The 20321-nt window shown below is 42.1% G+C and overlaps 1 long non-coding RNA gene across 5 annotated transcripts in view; it reads right to left on the reverse strand.

Moving 5' to 3' along the window:
* LOC149127682 (uncharacterized) overlaps positions 1-20321 on the reverse strand; it is a 437400-nt gene that overhangs the window by 382596 nt on the left and 34483 nt on the right. The window lies entirely within an intron of this gene.

Genomic DNA, 20321 nt, shown 5'->3' on the forward strand with positions numbered 1-20321 from the left:
AATGGCCAACAGGCATGTGGACAAAAATGTTGAAATTGTTTTGGATTCAATACAAAAATGTTCAGGGAAACGCAAATAGAAATTAAGAGATATCACTTCACATCTGCTAGGACTTTCATCAGTCTAAAGATGGCCAGTGTTTGCAAGAGAAAGAGGAAACTCTGTATACTTTTGGAGAAGGTAAATTAAAATATCCATTATGGAAAACTCTATGGATATTTCTCAAAAAATTAAGCTAGAGTTATTATGTAATCCATCAATGCACTTTATTGTTGTATATTAAAGAAAATAGATTCAGTATATCTAAGAGACATATGCATTCCCATACTCATTGCAGTATTAGGTACAATAGCCTAAGTGTCTATCACCAGATGAATAGACAAAGAAAATGGGATACAGACACACAAATGGATACTACAAAACCTTATGAAAGAAGAAAATGCTGTCATCCAGGACATTATGCCAAGTAAAAAAAAGACAAATATTGCATGATCTCATATGTGGAATCTAAACCAATTGAACCCAGAGAAGGAGAGAGCAGAATGGTGGCTGCCAGGGAGCCGTGGAAAAAGAAATAGAGAGATGTTAGTCTAAGAGTATGAAGTTTTAGTTAGAAAGATAAAAAGGTTCCGGAGAGCTATTGGACAGTATGGTGACTATAATTAATAATAATGTGTCATGTTCTTGGAAACTGCAAATAAAAGATTTTATTTTTTTTTTTATTTTATTTTTTTTTTATTTTTGACAGGCAGAGTGGACAGTGAGAGAGAGAGACAGAGAGAGAAAGGTCTTCCTTTGCCGTTGGTTCACCCTCCAATGGCCGCCGCTGCAGCCGGCGCACCGTGCTGATCCGATGGCAGGAGCCAGGATCCAGGTGCTTTTCCTGGTCTCCCATGGGGTGCAGGGCCCAAGCACCTGGGCCATCCTCCACTGCACTCCCTGGCCATAGCAGAGAGCTGGCCTGGAAGAGGGGCAACCAGGACAGAATCCGGCGCCCCGACCGGGACTAGAACCCGGTGTGCCGGCGCCGCAAGGTGGAGGATTAGCCTATTGAGCCACGGCGCCGGCCTAGAAACTGCAAATAAAAGATTTTAAATAGTCTCATCACAAAATAATAGGTATGTAAGGAGACAGATATGTTAATTAACTTGGTTTAATCATTATACAATGTATACACATATCAAAACATCACAGGGCTGACGCTGTTGCGTAGCAGGTAAAGCTGCCACCTGTAGGGCTGGCATCCCATATGGGCGCCGGTTCTAGTCCCAGCTGTTCCACTTCAGCTCCAGCTCTTTGCTATGGCCTGGGAAAGCAGTATAAGATGGCCCAAGTTTCTGGCCCCTGCACCCACGTGGGAGACCGGAAGAAGCTCCTGGCTCCTGGCCCAGATCAGCGCAGCTCCAGCTGTTGCAGCCATCTGGGGAGTGAACCAACCAGCGAATGGAAGACCTCAATTTCTCTCTCTCTCACTCTCTCTGCCTCTGTCTCTCTGTAACTCTTTCAAATAAATATTTTTTAAAAGTCACATAAAAATATGTAATGTTTTATTGCCAGTTAGAAATGAATGAATGAGGGGCCGGCACCGTGGCGCACGTTAATCCTCTGCCTGCGGCACCCGCATCCCATGTAGGCACTGGTTCTAATCCTGGCTGCTCCTCTTCCAATCCAGCTCCCTGCCAAGGCCTGGAAGAGAAGCAGAAGATGCCTGCACCCACATGGGAGACTGGGAAAAAGCTCCTGGCCTCAGATCGGCACAGCTCCGGCTGATGAGGCCATCTGGAGAGTGAACCAGCGGACGGAGGACCTTTCTGTCTCTGTCTCTCCCTCTCACTGTCTGTAACTCTACCTACCTCTCAAATAAGTAAATAAAATCAAAAAAAAAAAAGAAAAAGAAAAAGAAATGAGTGAGCGAGTGAGTGAGTGAGTGAGCGAGTGCTATAAGTCCATTATCTTAACAAATCACTTTTCTTTTTAAGGTCAGGCAAGTCTGACAGTGGTCAGACTCGAGTATTAGAAGCCCCAAAGAGAAAGGACAGAGTTCTCATATATCACCCAGTGATTCTGGCTTACAGCAGCGTGGAAGTCTGAGGAAGCCCAAAGGCAGGCAGAGCGTAGGGAGCAGAGCATCTCTCCTCTCCAGATACACGGCTACAGCGCCAGATCAAGTCGCCCATGCATACGTCTGCCGCCTCCCAGAGAAACAAAACCTCTCTCACTTTACAATATCACCCTGGGAGGCAGGAAGTCCTTTCTCCAACAGTTATTGGGTGTAACTCTACACAGGACAAGTTCCAGATACTTCTGAGGTGGAAAACTGGCTACATCACTCAGGGACAGCTGTGGTGCCTTCTCTGGGCATCTTCTTTTTTTTTTAACTTTTATTTAATGAATATAAATTTCCAGAGTACAGCTTATGGATTACAATGTCTTCCCCCCCATAACTTCGCTCCCAGCCGCAACCCTCCCCTCTCCCGCTCTCTCTCCCCTTCCGTTCACATCAAGATTCATTTTCAATTATCTTTATATACAGATCAGTTTAGCATATATTAAGTAAAGATTTCAACAGTTTGCACCCACACAGAAACACAAAGTGAAAAATACTGTTTGAGTACTAGTTATAGCATTAAATCACGATGTACAGCACATTAAGGACAGAGATCCTACATGAGGAGTAAGTGCACAGTGACTCCTGTGGTTGACTTAACAAATTGACACTCTTGTTTATGGCATCAGTAATCACCCTAGGCTCTTGTCATGAGTTTGGACATCTTCTTCAACAGAAACCAAGCCAAGATAGCTAAACTCTGGACCAAGCCACTGGGAACTAGCCTCAGTTTGCGCTTGGCACAGCCTTCAGACACATGCCCTAGACCCTGTGCACTTGTCAGCACCCACAAAGCGGGGCATCTCTCTACTTATGATGTTGTTTTCAGGGCCCCCCTGCAGTAGGCTCCAGAGAGTATAACCTCTCAGGGACTAACAGTGTGCTGTTTAATCAATGTTCAAAACCAAGATATATCCATGCATTCATTATAAGTGTGCCCTCCAGAGTCATACTGGTTGTATCTCTTACCAGCTGTTTGACCTTGGACAAACTATATTTCTGTGCCTAAATATCACTATTTGTAAAGTAGGGGCAATTAACACTATCTAGTAATGGCATAATTTTCAAAAACTGAAATAAAAGGCATACATAGAGTGCAAAGCTGTCAAAGCTTTATTTAGCTTATTAAATAGGGAATAAACAGCTGGTAAAAATAGTTCAAAGAGCATTTGAGGGACTGAGATTTTATAGGCATGAAAATATCAAATCCAGATTTCTATATTCCATTCAAAAGTGGCTAAGGTCCTACAGACAATAAATCTATATCCTGGGGGTTGGCACTGTGGAGAAGCAGGCCTGCAAAACCAGCATCCCAAATGGGCACCAGTTTGAGTCCCGGCTGCTCCACTTCCAATCCAGCTCTCTGCCATGGCCTGGGAAAGCAGAAGGTGGCCCAAGTCCTTGGGCCCCTGCATCTGCGTGGGAGGCCCAGAAGAAATTCCTGTCTCCAGGGCCAGAGCCATGGCTCACTTGGTTAATCCTCCGCCTGTGGCGCCAGCATCCCATATGGGCACCAGGTTCTAGTCCCGGTTGCTCCTCTTCCAGTCCAGCTCTCTGCTGTGGCCCAGGAAGGCAGTGAAGGATGGCGCAGGTGCTTGGGCCCCTGCACCGGCATGGGAGACCAGGAGGAAGCACCTGGCTCCTGGCTTCAGATCAGTGTAGCTCTGGCCGTGGCAACCATTTGGGGAGTGAACCAATGGAAGGAAGACTTTTCTCTCTGTCTGTCTCTCTCACTGTCTAACAGAACGGAAAGGAAAGGAGAGAAGGGGGGGAGGGGGAAGGGAGGGAGGGAGGGGAAAGGGAGAGAGGGGGAAGGGGAAGGGAAGAGAAAGAAAGAAAGAAAGAAAGCAAAAGAGAGAGAGAGAGAGAGAAATTCCTGTCTCCTAGCTTCAGATCAGCCCAGCTCCAGCCATTGCAGTCATTTGGAGAGTGAAAAAGCAGATGGAAGACCTTTCTCTCTCTCTCTCTCTCTCTGGCTCTACTTCTCTCTGTAACTCCATCTTTCAAATAAGTAAATCTTTAAAAATAAAATAAATCCATATCCTTTGGATGTATACTTCCAACAGACAAGCATTTGCATATCTTCCAGACAAAAACCCACACATTGATGAGCAATATAGAACTACAGGCCACATTCAATAGTAAAGAGGAAGTAAAACGAAGACACCAGGTGAGAGCTTAAATGTGGTAGCAACTAGCCTTGAATGGACATGGAATTTATTCACAAATGATAAAAATTAAGGTGTCAGCATTGTCATATAGCGGGTTAAGCCGACGCCTGCAATGCTGGCATCCCTTATGGGCACTGGTTGAGCCCAGCTGCTCCACTTCCAATCCAGCTCCCTGCTAATTTGCCTGAGAAAGTAGTGGAAGATGGTCCAAGTGCTTGGATCCCCATACCCACATAGGAGACCCAGATGAAGCTCTTGGCTTCAGCCTGGTCCAACCCTAGCTATTGCAACCATTTGGGGAGTGAACCAATGGACGGAAGATCTGTATCTCCCATCTGTAGCTCTGCCTTTCAAATAAAAAGATATTTAAAAAAAAAAGTCTCACTCCCATGGCTAATTTTTTTTTTTAATTTGAGAGACAGAGACAGAGCTCTCACCTGCTGGTTCATTTCTCAAATGCCTACAATAGCTAAGGCTGAAGCTAGAAGCTTGGAACTTAATCCATGTCTCTCACATGAATGGCAGGGACCCAAATACTTGAGCCATCCCTGCTGCCTCCAAGGGTCTACATTAGCAGGAAGCTAGAATTGGAATGCAGAGTCAGGACTTAACGCAGGCACTCCAATACGGAACGCAGCTGTCCTAACAGCTTTCAGTCAAACAACATCCCCATAGTCACATTTGAGTGCTCAGTGGCCAACTGTAGCAAGGGTTATTGCATTGGAGAGGGTAGAATAAAACATTTCTGTCATAGTTTAATGTTCTCACAGCACTGGCCCTGGAAAATTCTGTGGTGTGAGTATTAGCCTTCTCTTGGTGCTGAAACAAGTACTAAAAATATGTGGGTTAAAACAACCCAAATTTATTACCTCATAGCTCTGTAATTCAGAAGTCTCTGTCCACTCATTTGGTTTCTCTGATCCAGGTTTCCCAAGACCAAGGTGTCAGCCAGCTGAAATCATCAGGAGACTCTGCAAAGATGCACTTCCGAGCCGCATTGAACGTGGTTGTGGACCTGCGGTTCCTGTTTCCTTGCTGGCAGTCATGGGGTGGCCTCTGCCCAGAGGCTGCTTGCATTCAGTATTCTGCCTTCCTGTGACTTTCTTGAGCAACTGAGGTCAAATCCCCTCACTCTTCAAATCCCGCCCTCCCCTTGTGCTGCTGCAGCTGGAGACAGCAGCTGAAGAAGGCTCAGCCTTTAGGATCTTGGTGATCAGACTTTGCCCACCCTGACAGTCCAGGATAAACTCCCTCTCTCAAATCCTACAACCTTCATTACAGCTGCAAAGTCCTTTCTAACATGTGAATATCAAGTTCAAAAGATCCTGGAATCCGGAAATGGACTTATTTAGGGAGCAATTATTCTACCTACCACAGTGGACTCATTCAACAGCATCGATTGTGATTTTAAAGAACATGCAACCCTCCTTTGTTCTCATTTCTGAATGCTGCAATACTGCTTAATTCACTAGAATGATTGTGGAGATTAAATGCCCTAACCCACATACCAGGCCTCGAACAAGGTCTGGTGAGAAACTAGTGTCATATGATCCTCAACATTCTTAATTGTCTTACGTCTCATTCTCCTCACCTGTGGGATATGAGGGACAGTGGTGTTCTTGGTGTAAGATTTGAAATGGTTAAAACACACATTAAGGATTTCACATAATGCTTTACACAGAGAAAGGTCCAAAAACAGCTTTAATCTTGATAAAGCAACCAAGGTGGCCATGCTGGCAAACAGGTGGTGCTGTTGGAGGGTGGAGGAGAAATGTTCTCTCCCTGCCCAGACTTTGGTTCCCTGCGTCGTGGGCACAGACAGAGGCAGGTACCCTGGAAGGCAAGCGTGCATCCCCCCCACAATTCATATGTTGAAGCCCTACCCCCCAGGATGACTGTTGGGAGATAAGGCCTTTACTGAAAGTAATTGAAATTAAACAAGGTTATCATGGCACAGCCCTGAGCCAGTACGATCAATGTCCTTGTTCAAGAGGAAGAAGCATCAGTCTTTTCCCCTCAGTCAGTGAGGAAAGGCCACATGAGTCCACACTGGGGAGACTGCCGTCTGCATGCCAGGAAGAGAGGCTAAATGCTACTCCAGTGTATACATAAGGATAGATCACAAAAGACTATGGAAAACTATAATGAAGAATTTACTTTTGATGAAAAAAAATTGAAATCATACGTAGATTTTTCCTAATACTCATTTTCCATGAATTTTTTGAATTTTTGGATTTCAAAAGTCTTTGCACCAAGATAAGCTTATTTTCATTTCTTTAAAGGAAACAGATTTCATATGTATCATATATACAGTTACATACAATCTTAAGCCCATAATGACACTTCCCACCTTCCTCCCTCTTTTTTGCCATTTATATTTTTGCAATAACATACTTCCAATTTACTTTATAGTCACAGACTCAAGTCTCCTCTAAAGAATTCAGTAAGGAGAAAGTAGAAAGACCAGTGTTCCAGAGGCGTAGAAACAAGGTCAACAAACAAGGGTCAAATCTCAAAATGTCAATTTCACTATTACAAATTGCACTTTTGTACTCTGTAGATTAGCCACTACAAATCGGAGAAAACATGTGATTTGTCTTTTAGGGTCTGGCTTATTTCACTAAGCATAATGGTCTTCACTGCATCCATTTTGTTGCGAAAGACAGGATTTCATTCTTTTTTATGGCTGAGTAGTATCCCATCATGTATATATATACACACCACAATTTCTTTATCTGGCCATCAATTGATAGACATCAGGGTTGATTCCGTATCTGAGCCACTGTGAGTTGAACTGCTAGAAACATGAAGGTACGGATAACTCTTTCATATGCTGATTTCATTTTGTTTGGGTAAATTCCCAGGAGTAGGAGCGCTGGATAATTTAGACCAATTTTCAGATTTTTGAAGAACCTCTATACTGTCTTCTACAATGGTTGTACTAATTTCCCACCCCCCACATTCTCACCAGCATAAAATACATTTAACTTCTAATTTTCCATTAATTTTTTGAAGTAACTTTGTATATATCATATTTTCCTTATCCATTCATCTGCTGATGGACACTTCAGTGATTCCATGTCTTGGCTATTATAAATAGTGCTACACTAAATGTAGCACTGTAGGTATCTTCTAGGCATACTTATTTCCTTTAGGTATATATTCAATATTGGAGTGCTAGATAATAAATTAGCTCTATTTTTAGTTTCTTGAGGAAACTTCATACTTTTCCATAATGCTGTACCAATTTACAATCCCACCTTTAGCTTTGCTTAGTCTATGAAGTCTTCCTTCCCCAGAGAATCCTCACCTTTGGTGTCCTGAGACACCCCCGCTGGAACTCTTCATCCCCTGCAAATATGTCACTTCATTTTTTCTCATTTTGGTGGCAGATGCAAACCACAGGATATGAATTCATAGAGGCAAGAAATGTACATTTCTTTCTTAGAATTCAATGTAATTTCCATTCTGAGCCCCTGTTTATATGATGAGGCTCCTATCAGTCAACAGAGTACTCTCATCCCTCTGCCTGGAGCCTATGCACAAATTGAAGGTGACACAGAACCAAGGATTATGGGGATATGTACAGGCCTAAGGATGGCAGGGCATCTGCCCTTCAACTACCACCTAGTGCATGCCAAGGCTAGTATGTTCAGTGTCAAGTATGACCCACAATGGTTGGTTGCAAGACACTCGAAGCCAACCCTTCTTCCCCTGAGAGTGACTTTCCTCTAAATCTGTGCCGTCAGAACACACAGGAATAGTTTGTAATTCCTCGATCATGTGGCCTCTAGGGCTCTCCAGATTCTGCTCAAACCCATCTGCCCAGGCACCTCAAGCAGCCATTCTTACTTTTCTCATGAATTCTGTGCTGCAATTAATTTCCCCGCACAGGAACATTCACGCACATAGCCCTCAACATCTCTTGCTTCTTCTCCAGTTAGGGTACAGATAGCCAAGCACTACTTCCCCACCCCAGAGAGGTGAGTCTTCCCAGATTGGTCACATGGATAATCACTTAAAACTAATTCCTCACTTGTGTCAGAGATGGCCCCCAAACATCTGGTTCAGATAATCTTCCCCCCCCTCCCCCTAGCCCAGCCTGAAATGTTCTACCAAATGTTACAAGGAAAAAAATACAACCTGTGCAGCATTGCAGCTGGTAGGTGACCCAACTCTACAGCCTGACACCCAGGAGCAACTCCACACCTGGCAGAGATCTGATTTCAGTTTGTTCATTTCCATGATTCAGAACTAGCTCCCCTCCCACCTCCTTCTTCGTCATCACCCTGAGGGAAGAATGCCCCTGAAAACAGACCAAAAACCTTAAGGAAACACCACGAGGGAGGCTGCCCCACAGCTCTGCGCTATGAGCACTTCACACCTTTCCTGTGACCCACAAGGGCACCATACTCTATTTGTTTATTCAACAAACCTTCATTGGAGTTCCCAAGCATGCCAGGCTAGGCTCAGTGTGAAAAAAATAGGAATTTCAGAGAAAATGTAAAAGATCTTTTATTACCACCCACTCTTATTATTAGTCCTGGGAGAGAAGGGAGCACACCCCTAGTCACACAACTACTTGAGTACCACGGCCAGGACTAGATCCTGGTGGTGGCTGACCATTTATATCCATGGGGAAACTGAGGCATGTGGCACACAAGCACAGGAAGAAAGGAAAACTGAAGGGAGGAGGGTAAGAAGAAGGACGAGAGGGACAAAGGGAGGAAAAGAAAAAGCAAAGGAACAGAGAGTTGCCCCTCACCAGAGCTCTCCTATGCTTTCTTCCCTTTCCTGCCCCTTGCCCACATCTGGCAGTAACTCTGCATGTTCACGGCAATTCCATAACTTTAGGGCACTCAAAACGAAGGTGCTGGAGCAACACATGCAGTGCAAGGCAGAATTTTTTCCTATACACTCCCATTAAGGCCATCAATAAATTAGATTAGCGGTTTTGACATTTTTCTGCCTACTTGCTGACCTAAGCCTCTAAATAGAGCCTCTATAGTCCTTTCTCATAGCCCATCTCAGTGTTTATAAGGTGGTAGAAGTTGTGGGACTTACCTGTCGCTGGGCCAAGGTCAGAGGAAGCAAAGCACAGCTTTATTAGACTTTGGAAAAGTTCCCAATGGGAGGCTCCTTCTCACATACATACATTGCAACTGGTAAAATACCTTCTAGCAGCATCTAACCCCTCTGAAAGAGAGGGCTGTGGCCAGTAACCCTCACCTAATATATCAATGTAAACCTTACTCCTATCGCCTTTCATGCCTTACTCGTCTCTGAGGCCAGGCTGTATGAGGTCACCAGGAAGCTGTTCAAGGTCCCTTCCCAGGATGGAAGAACACACTTCACACCGCGTTTCTCAATACCCAGATGCACTACTGGGCAGGGATGAGGAGTCTACGTCAGGATTGTGATAGAATCAGAGCCTCCTGAAACCAGGGCTACCTTAAAAGATCTTCTGCCCAGGTTTCTCATTTCACAATGGAGGAGCCGCGGGTTGTGCAGGAGCATGAGCCCTCTGCTGTCACTAAGCAGAAATAAAACAGCTATACGAGTATTCAGAAAGCTGCTACCCACCTGCTTTTGCTCACTTGGGGCACTCTGCCGAAATAGAAGGCTCTGCCCAAGCAGCTCTCGTACCTCTACAGAACAAGACCTGCCGGTCTTTAACTCACAACCTTGTAACAACCAAGTTCAGTGAAAAGGACTGAACTCAGTGCATTAAAATGAAAACTAGCTGAGTTGTCTCAAGAGACGATCTAAGTTTGCTTTCACAGGACACAAGCGTTCGTAGTTTTCCCTTGCTAGGCAGTGCAAGGCCTGAGCTGGACATAATAACGAACAACTCGCTGCTCTGGTCCACTCTGGATTCTTCCTCGTCTGCACTAGGTTAACCCCCTTGGGCCCCACACAAGTCTTCTCCCTCAAGATCTGCCACTTCCTTTCCTGAGTCAAGGTCGTATTTTCTGCTTCTGCTTGTGCTCTTCCCTAAGATTCTTCGTTCCTGCAATAAAAGGCCAGTTTCACATCTGACAACTCTTTGTAAAACAGTAGAGTGAGGGGTCCCACACACAAATGGATTTGCTGGAAGCAGGGTGACTTGATATTTCCTGTGTAATATTAATAAACATTCACCCTCTGTGGAGCAGGTCAGAGTTTTTCCTGTTTAACCATTTCATGCCTCTGATCCAGAGACTACCTTCGCAAGTAGGAATGAGTCTTCAGGGAGCCATTGGGACAATGGGATTTCTTTTTTAATACAGTTTGATCCAGTGCAATAACTCTCCAAAAAATAATCCACCTAAATTAAAAGAATGATTTCCCCTGGACAGAGCTATATATCCCAGTCCAATGAGGTCTAGTTCCTGTGAAGACTATTTAATCTAGCCAGTGCTGGATAGTAACTCCTTACCCACAACGTATTGGGTGAAAAAGGTGTCATTTTTATTTAATTCTGACAGCAACCCTACAATATTAACATGATTATTACAGATAAAGATGTAAAGTCTTAAAGAGGCTATGCAATATGGACACATGGAAGAATCAGATCCATATATACATCTGTTCTATAAGCCAAAGAACACTTTGCCATTCTAACAGAACTCTCCAGAAAGGATATTGCTATAGAAGACCTCTATGTTGAAATGATAGAGTACCCATGCTTTAACTCCAAGCCAAGTTATTTAGAATGCACCATTCTGACAGCTCATTCAGGGGCCATTCTCTTCAGAGTTGGCCCCTAATTTCTGCCATGCTCCTACCTCTAATATGTCAGTCTCCCAAAGTCTCAACACTTTAGCAAGCTTACTGCTTGGTGAGACTGAAGATGAGTACAGAATGTGTTAAACATCAGAGTTGAGGCTGGTGCTGTAACATAGCAGGTAATGCTGCTGCCTGCAGTGCTAGCATCCCATATGGGTGCCAGTTCGAGTCCCGGCTGCTCCACTTCCAATTCAGCTTTCTGTTACAGCCTGAGAAAGCAGTAGAAGACGGCCCAAGTCCTGGGGTCCCTACACCTACATGGGAGACCTGGAAGAAGCTCCTGGCTTCGGATCAGCCCAGCTCCGGGTGTTGCAGCTATTTGGGAAGTAAACCAGCAGATGGAAGACGTTCCCCCACTCTCTCCCTCCCTCCCTCAGCCTCTCTGTAACTTTGCCTTTCAAATAAATAAACACTTAAAAATAAACAAACATCTGAGTTTATCTGTAAGGAAGAAGAAAAGACCATCACTTATGTGACCAAGTGGGACTTATATCCTGGTAACAAAGATCAAATGTTACAAAACTTGGCTGAGTGTTTGTGAGGTTTAAAGGGCACAAAAATGTGACCTCGCTTTCCTTTTCACAGGACCTTCAGTTTAAATCTGACTTCTTTGTTCTCACTGATTATTCCCAAACCCAGCTCCTAAAAACTTTCCTACCTGCATCTATAACATCACACATTTTATTCTACTGTTGAGTGAGGTGTTCTGTAGATGTCTCCTAGAACTAGCTGGTTTATAATATTAAGCCAGTATTCTCTTTCCTCGTTGACTTTACTCCCAGTTGTTCTATTTGTTGTCCACATTGAGGTAAAGAAGTCTCCAAATATTATTATTGAATTGCCTGTTTCTTCCTTCAATTCTATCAGATTTTGCTCCATGCATTTTAGAAACACTCTTGTTAAATCTGCTTTAATTCTATGTTTATAATTGGTGTAGCTACTTGGTAAATTGACTCTTAACATATATAATGCCCTTGTTTGTCCTTTGTAACATTGATATTTACAGCCTATTTTATCTTATATCAATATAGCTACTCAGCTCTCTTTTGGTTGCAATTTGCATGGCATAACTTTTAGTCTTTACCATCAATTTCTGTGTATCTTAAATTTATCTATTTTAGACACCATATATTTGGATGAATTTTTCATCTATTCCACCTATCTCTTTTTATTGGAGCATTTATTACATTAATATTTAATGTGATTACTGATAAGGTGGGATTTATGTCTGCCATATTGCTCCTTGTTTTCCATATATCTATACTGGTTTCTCTATCAGTTTCTTTGACTCCTTTGTGTTAAATAGGTACTTTTTAGTCTTCTATCTTAATCTCTTTGGTTCTTCTTCTATTTTTTCAGTCATATTAAAGGGTGTTCTGTATTACAATATACATTTTAATTTATAACAATCTAAATCAGATTAATTTCACTAATATGTAAAACTCTGCTATCTGTTGTAATCAAAACAGCATGGTACTGGTACAGAAACAGATGGATAGACCAATGGAACAGAATAGAAACACCAGAAATCAATCCAAACATCTACAGCCAACTTATATTTGATCAAGGATCTAAAACCAATTCCTGGAGCAAGGACAGTCTATTCAATAAATGGTGCTGGGAAAACTGGATTTCCATGTGCAGAATCATGAAGGAAGACCCCTACCTTACACCTTACACAAAAATCCACTCAACGTGGATTAAAGATCTAAATCTACGACCCAACACCATCAAGTTATTAGAGAACATTAGAGAAACCCTGCAAGATATTGGAACCGGCAAAGATTTCCTAGAAAAAACCCTGGAGGTGCAGGCAGTCAAAGCCAAAATTAACATTTGGGATTACATCAAATTGAGAAGTTTCTGTACTGCAAAAGAAACAGGAAACGGAAGAGGCAACCAACAGAATGGGAAAAAATATTCGCAAACTATGCAACCGAAAAAGGATTAATAACCAGAATCTACAAAGAGATCAAGAAACTCCACAACAAAAAAGCAAACAACCCACTTAAGAGTTGGGCCAAGGACCTCAATAGACATTTTTCAAAAGAGGACATCCAAATGGCCAATAGGCACATGAAAAAATGTTCAAGATCACTAGCAATCAGGGAAATGCAAATCAAAACCACAATGAGGTTCCACCTCACCCCGGTTAGAATGGCTTACATTCAGAAATCTACCAACTGGCAGGCGCCGCGGCTCACTAGGCTAATCCTCCGCCTTGCGGCACCGGCACACCAGGTTCTAGTAGTCCTGGTCAGGGCGCCGGATTCTGTCCCGGTTGCCCCTCTTCCAGGCCAGCGCTCTGCTGTGGCCCAGGAGTGCAGTGGAGGATGGCCGAAGTGCTTGGGATCTGCACCCCATGGGAGACCAGAATAAGTACCTGGCTCCTGCCATCAGCAGCGTGGTGTGCCGGCCGCAGCGCGGCGGCCGCGGCAGCCATTGGAGGGTGAACCAATGGCAAAAGGAAGACCTTTCTCTCTGTCTCTCTCTCTCACTGTCCACTCTGCCTGTCAAAAAAAAAAAATCTACCAACAATAGATGCTGGCAAGGATGTGGGGAAAAAGGGACACTAACCCACTGCTGGTGGGAATGCAAACTGGTCAAGCCACTATGGAAGTCTGTCTGGAGATTCCTCAGAAACCTGAATATAACCCTACCATTCAACCCAGCCATACCACTCCTTGGAATTTACCCAAAGGAAATGAAATTGGCAAACAAACAAGCTGTCTGCACATTAATGTTTATTGCAGCTCAATTCACAATAGCTAAGACCTGGAATCAACCTAAATGCCCATCAACAGTAGACTGGATAAAGAAATTATGGGATATGTACTCTATAGAATACTATACAGCAGTAAAAAAAAATGAAATCCGGTAATTTGCAACAAGATGGAGGAATCTGGAAAACATTGTGCTGAGTGAAATAAGCCAGTCCCAAAGGGACAAATATCATATGTTCTCCCTGATCGGTGACAACTAACCGAGCACCAAAAAGGAAACCTGTTAAAGTGAAATGAACACTAAAAGAAACAGTGACTTGATCAGCCCTTGCCCTGTTGATAAACAATTTAATACTTATCCCTCTTAGCATTTTTTTGTTTGTTCTACTTAATATTATTGGTTGAATTCTGCAATTAATGCACAGTCATTCTTAAGTGTTGAAACTTAACTGAAAATTGATCCCTGTTAAATATAATAGTGGGAATAAGAGAGGGAAGAGAGGTATGATTTAGGACATGCTCAAGCCGACTTGCCCCAAACAGTAGAGTTAGAAACATACCAGGGGATTCCAATTCAATCCCATCAAGGTGGTATTACCAATGCCATCTCACTAGTCCAAGTGATCAATTTCAGCTCACAATTGATCATAATGAAAGGACTAAGAGTCAAAGGGATCACATAAACAAGACTAGTGTCTGCAAATACTAACTGATAGAATAATAAAGGAAGAGAATGATCCAACATGGGAAGCGAGATACACAGCAGACTCATAGAATGGCAGATGTCCTAAACAGCACTCTGGCCTCAGAATCAGCCCTTAAGGAATGCGGATCCGGCTGAAAAGCCCATGAGAGTATTTCAGGCATGGAAAGCCATGACACTCTGGCAAAAAAAAAAAAACGACCTAAATGAAAGATCTCTTCAAGTGAGATCCCAGTGGAAAGAACAGGCCATCAAAGAAGGAGGTACCTTTCTCTGAAGGGAGGAGAGAACTTCCACTTTGACTACGACCTTGTCTAAATATGATCAGAGTCGGTGAACTCAAAAGGCTTCCAAGCCTTGGCAACTCCTGACAAGAGCCTAGGGTGATTACTGATGCCATAAACAAGAGTGTCAATTTGTTAAATCAACAACAGGAGTCACTGTGCACTTACTCCTCATGGAGGATCTCTGTCCTTAATGTGCTGTACATTGTGATTTAATGCTATAACGAGTACTCAAACAGTATTTTTCACTTTGTGTTTCTATGTGGATGCAAACTGTTGAAATCTTTACTTAATATATGTTAAACTGATCTTCTGTATATAAAGAGAAACGAAAATGAATCTTGATGTGAATGGAAGGGGAGAGGGAGTGGGAAAGGGGAGGGTTGCGGGTGGGAGGGAAGTTATGGGGGGGGAAGCTATTGTAACCCATAAGCTGTACTTTGGAAATTTATATTCATTAAATAAAAGTTAAAAAACACTCTGCTGTTATTGTCACACAAGCAGTCTTCATATTTTGTATGACCATCAACACATATTTATAAATACATTTTATGCAATTGTCTTTTAAATCAAATAGGTGAAAATAGGTATAATCCAAAACTATATTTATATTTGTCTCCTATATTCACTTATATAGTTACTTCTATTCATGTTCTTTATTCCTCATGCAGACACACTTCCTGCTGTCTTCTATTTTAGACTAACAGACTTGCTTCATATTTGTTGGACAACAGGTCTGCCAATGACAAATTTTCTGTTTCTGTTTAGCTTATAATGTCTTAATTTCACTCTTGTTCTTGAAGGGGGTTTGTGTCGGATATCAAGTTCTTGGTTTATAGCATTTTATTTCAGCACCTTGAAAACGTCATCCAGCTCCTCTGGATTCCAGGATTTCTAGGGAGAAATCAGCTGTTAATCTCAGTGAGGGTTCTTGGTACGTTCATTTTGTTCTTGCTGCTTTCAAGATTCTTTGATTGTAATTTGTCTAAGTGTGAATCTCTGCGCTACTCCTATTCAGAATTCTTAGAGATTCTTGTATGTGACACTGATTTTGGAAGTTTTCAATCACCGTGTCTCCAAATATTCTTTCTGCCTCTCCCTTTCTTCTCTGATAGTCTCTCCTCTTCCTCCCTCCACTACCATCACCTCACTGGAGACTCCTGTTACATGTATTTCAGCATGCTTGATGATGTTCCACAGGTTTCTCAGGCTCTGTTTATTTTTCTTCATTTTTTTGTATCTCAGACCAGATAATTTTAATTACATACCAAATTTGTGTATTCCTGCTCCCTGTTCAAGAGCTCCTTGGGGAAGATTTTGTTTCAGTTATTGCACTTTTCATCTTCAGGATTTCTATTACATTTTATTGTTTTTACCCATTACTGATATTCTCAGCTTGCTGAGCCATCATCCTCATACTTTCCTTTAGTTCTTTATACATGCCTTTCCTTTGCTCTTTGAATATGGTTAAAATAGCTGATTTAAAGTATGTAGAGGCAGGCATTGTGAAGACACAGTTAAGCCACCACTTGGAACCCCATATCGCATATTAGGGTGTCTGGAATCAAGTCCCACCTCCACTTCCTATCCCATATCCTGATAATGCATGTGTGAGGTAGCAATGATGGCCCAAAAACGTGGGCTCCTAAAATGGATGAGAGAGACTCAAATGGAGTTCTTGGCTTTGACCTGGCACAGCCCGGAAAACTGCAGGTATTTGGGAAGTAAATCAGCAAGTTAAAAGTAGGGATGTGTGTGTGTGTGTGTGTGTGTGTCCCTCTCAGTCAATCCACCTTTCAAATAAGTGAATATAATTCTTATCTAGTAAGCTCAATATCTAAGCTCTCTCAGATACTTTTTTTGAGGCAGTAATAGTTCCTATCTACTGGTTCACTCCTCCAATGCCTGCATTGGTTAGAGCTGGACCAAGTCAAAGCCAGAAACTGAGAAGTGAATGCAGGTTTCCCATTTAAGTGGCAGAAATATATAACCATTACCTCCTAGGTTCTGCATTAGCAGGAAGCTGGAATCAAGTGCCAGAGTCAGGTATCAAACCCAAATACCTCGATATGGGCTGTGGGCATCTTAACCACTAGACTAACTCCTACCCATTTATAAGGACTCCTCTCTTCCTATGTAAGAATCAAATTCTTATGTTTCATCATGTATCTTATAATTTTTTATAAAAACTGAACATTAGGGGCCAGTTTGTGGTACAATGGGTTAAGCTACCACCTGCAATGCTCATATGGGCACTGGTTCAAGATCCAGCTGCTCCACTTCCAATCCAGCTCCCTGCTAATGCACCTGGAAAAGCAGCAGAATATGGCCCAAGTGCTTGGGCCCCTTTCACCCATTTGGAGTTCCAGGCTCCAGCTTCAAGCATGGTATAGCCCCAGCCATTGGGGCATTTGGGGAGTGAACCAGTAGTTGGAAGATTGATCCCCCCCTCTCTCCCCAGTCTCTGTAGTTCTGCCTTTCAAATAAATAAATTTATTTTAAAAAATTAACACTTTGGGGGAATCACTATGGCACAGCCAGCATCACATATTTGCACCAGTTTGAGTCCCAACAATTCACCTCCCAGTTAATGTGCATGGGAAAGCAGCTGAAGATGACACAAGCACTTGGACCCCTGTCACCCTCGTAGGAGACCCAAATGAAGATCCTGGCTTCCTGGCTGTTGTAGCTGTCAGGGTGTGAACCAGCAGATGGAAGATCTCAGTCTGTCTCTCCCTCTAATTTAGCCTTTCAAATAAATAATTTTCTTAAAAATTGAACATTTTAAATAACATGGTAATCCTATAGTTTCCCCCCCAAGATTAGAAATAATTATTATTATGATTGTTGTTGTTTTCTTAGTGACTTTCCTAACTGGTGTTATATATATATATATATACACACACACACACACACACACACACACATATATATATATACACACACACACCTACACCTGTATTCTTGGTCAAGTGTCAACATGAGAGTCTCTGGTTTATTAACTTAGTGATTAACTAAAAATCGGACATAAATTTCATTATATATCTTGTCTTTGACAAGGGGTTTTATGTGCAAACTGAGCTTGCATTCAACACTTAGCTAGATAAAAATTCTACCTTTGCCTTTAGTTCCCCTCTGAAAACAATCTCAACGTCAAGCTTCGGTGCTAGCTTAGAGTTCTCTCAGCTTTTTTCTGAAAAATCCATACTTCCCAAAGCATGTACATGGCCTTCCAGGTTCTCAGGAATATTTCAAAGCTCTTCAGAGCCCCAAACATACATGTCATTCTCCAGCTTTTCCTTTTAGGCTATTGTTTTTCCCAACTGTTCTTCACTACCTCGAGCACCAATGGAACTTGATTGTTTTCAGTAAATGCCCTTAAGGGCACACCATGTGAATTCTGACTCAGTTAAATTAGGAAGCCTTGAGAATGGGGTATTTCAAGAGCCCACAATATAGGTCAAATAATGATATCCTCTTAATCTATGACTTTAAAAGTTTTCCAACTTGATTTTCCCTGGCTGCCAGTTTTTAATTTTCACTGTGATTAAAATTATTATGAGTAAGAAACAAAAGTGGCAGCTGAGTAACAGATACCATACCAAGATTGAATCAAGAGGAAAGAGAATGCCTAAAGGGGCCAATCACGAGTAGCAAGATTTAATCAGTAATTTAAAAAATCTACCATCAAAGAAAATCCCAGGAACATATGGCTTCACTGCTGAATCCTACCAAATACTTAAAGAATTCAGAGCAACCCAACTTGCAGTATTTCTAAAAGTATAAGAGAAGGGAATTTTTCCAAATTCATTCTTAGGCCAAAATTACCTTGATACCAAAACCAAACAAGGACAAAAAAAAAAAAAAGTTACATTCAATATCGTTGATAAGCACAGATGCAAAAATCCACAACAAAATATTAGCAAAACAAATCTACCACCACATGAAAAAGCTCATCCACCATGAATCAGGAGATATTCATCCCAGGGATGCAAGAATTATTAAATTTTTGTCAAATAAACAAATGTGATACAGCACTTAAGTAGAATGAAGAACAAAAGTCATTCAATCATCTCAGAAGATGCAGAAAAGGCATTTATAAAATTCAACATCCATTCAGGACAAAAAAAGTGAATAGATATAGGAAGAACATATCTCAACATAAAAAAAGGCAACAGCTAACATCAAGTTAAATTGGGAAAAGGCGAAGATTTTCTAAGATGCTCATTTTCACCACTTTTACTCAATAAAGTCCTGTAAGTCCTATCTAGAACAATTACACAAGAGAAAGCAAGAAAAGATAGCCCAGTTGAAAAGAAGAAGTCAAATTTGTTACTACAGATGGCATAGGATCTCATATACAGAAAATGTCAATGACTTCAATGAAAATCTATTAGAATAAACAAATGCAGCAAAATTGCAGGGTACAAAATCAATGTACAAATCAGTAGCATGCTTATACCCCAACAGTGAATTAGCTGAAAAAAAAAAAAAAAATGAGGGACAGGGCCAGTGCTGTGGTGCTGCAGGTAAAGCCACTACCTGCAGTGCCATTATCCCATATAGGCACCAGTTCAAGTCCTGGCTGCTCCGCTTCCAATCCAGCTCCCAGTTAATGCACCTGGGAAAGCAGTGGAAGATGGCCCAGTCCGTAGACCCTGCACCCATGTGGGAGACCTGGATGAAGCTCCTGGCATCTGCCTGGCTCAGCTCCAGCTTTTGCGGCCATTTGGGGAGTGAATGAGCAGATGGAAGATCTCTAACTCTGCCTTTTAAAATCTGGTCATTTGCAACAAAATGGAGGATCTGGAAAACATCATGCTGAGTGAAATAAGCCAGTCCCAAAGAGACAAATATAATATGTTCTCCCTGATCGGTGACAACTAACCGAGCACCTAAAGGAAACCTGCTGAAGTGAAATGGACACTATGAGAAACAACGACTTGATCAGCCCTTGTCCTGACTGTTGATGTACAATACTTAATTCCTTTTAGTATTTTTTTTGTTCTACTTAATACCATTGGTTGAACTCTTTAATTAAAAATTAATCTTAGGTGTTTAAATTTAAGTGAAAAGTGATCCCTGTTAAATATAAGAGTGGGAATAAGAGAGGGAGAAGAAGTACAGTTTGGCACATGTTCACTTGGACTTACCCCTAATGGTAGAGTTAGAAACGTGCTAGGGGATTCCAATTCAATCCCAAAAGGTAGCATGTACCAATGCCATCTCACTAGTCAAAGTGATCAATTTCAGTTCACAATTGATCATAATGATAGGACTAAGAGTCAAAGGGATCACATAAACAAGACTAGTGTCTGCTAATACTAACTGATAGAATTTAAAAGGAGAAAAATGATCCAACATGGGAAGTGGGATACACAGCAGACTCATAGAATGGCAGATGTCCTAAACAGCACTCTGGCCTCAGAATCAGCCCTTAAAGCATTTGGATCTGGCTGAAAAGTCCATGAGAGTATTTCAGGCATGGAAAGCCAAGACACTCTGGCAAAAAATAAAATAAATGCCCTAAATGAAAGATCTCCGCGAGTGAGATCCCAGTGGAAA

This window comes from Oryctolagus cuniculus, chromosome 2 (genome assembly GCF_051225735.1).
Source record: "Oryctolagus cuniculus isolate XC-2025 breed Fujian yellow rabbit chromosome 2, ASM5122573v1, whole genome shotgun sequence".
Taxonomy (NCBI): Eukaryota; Metazoa; Chordata; class Mammalia; order Lagomorpha; family Leporidae; genus Oryctolagus; species Oryctolagus cuniculus.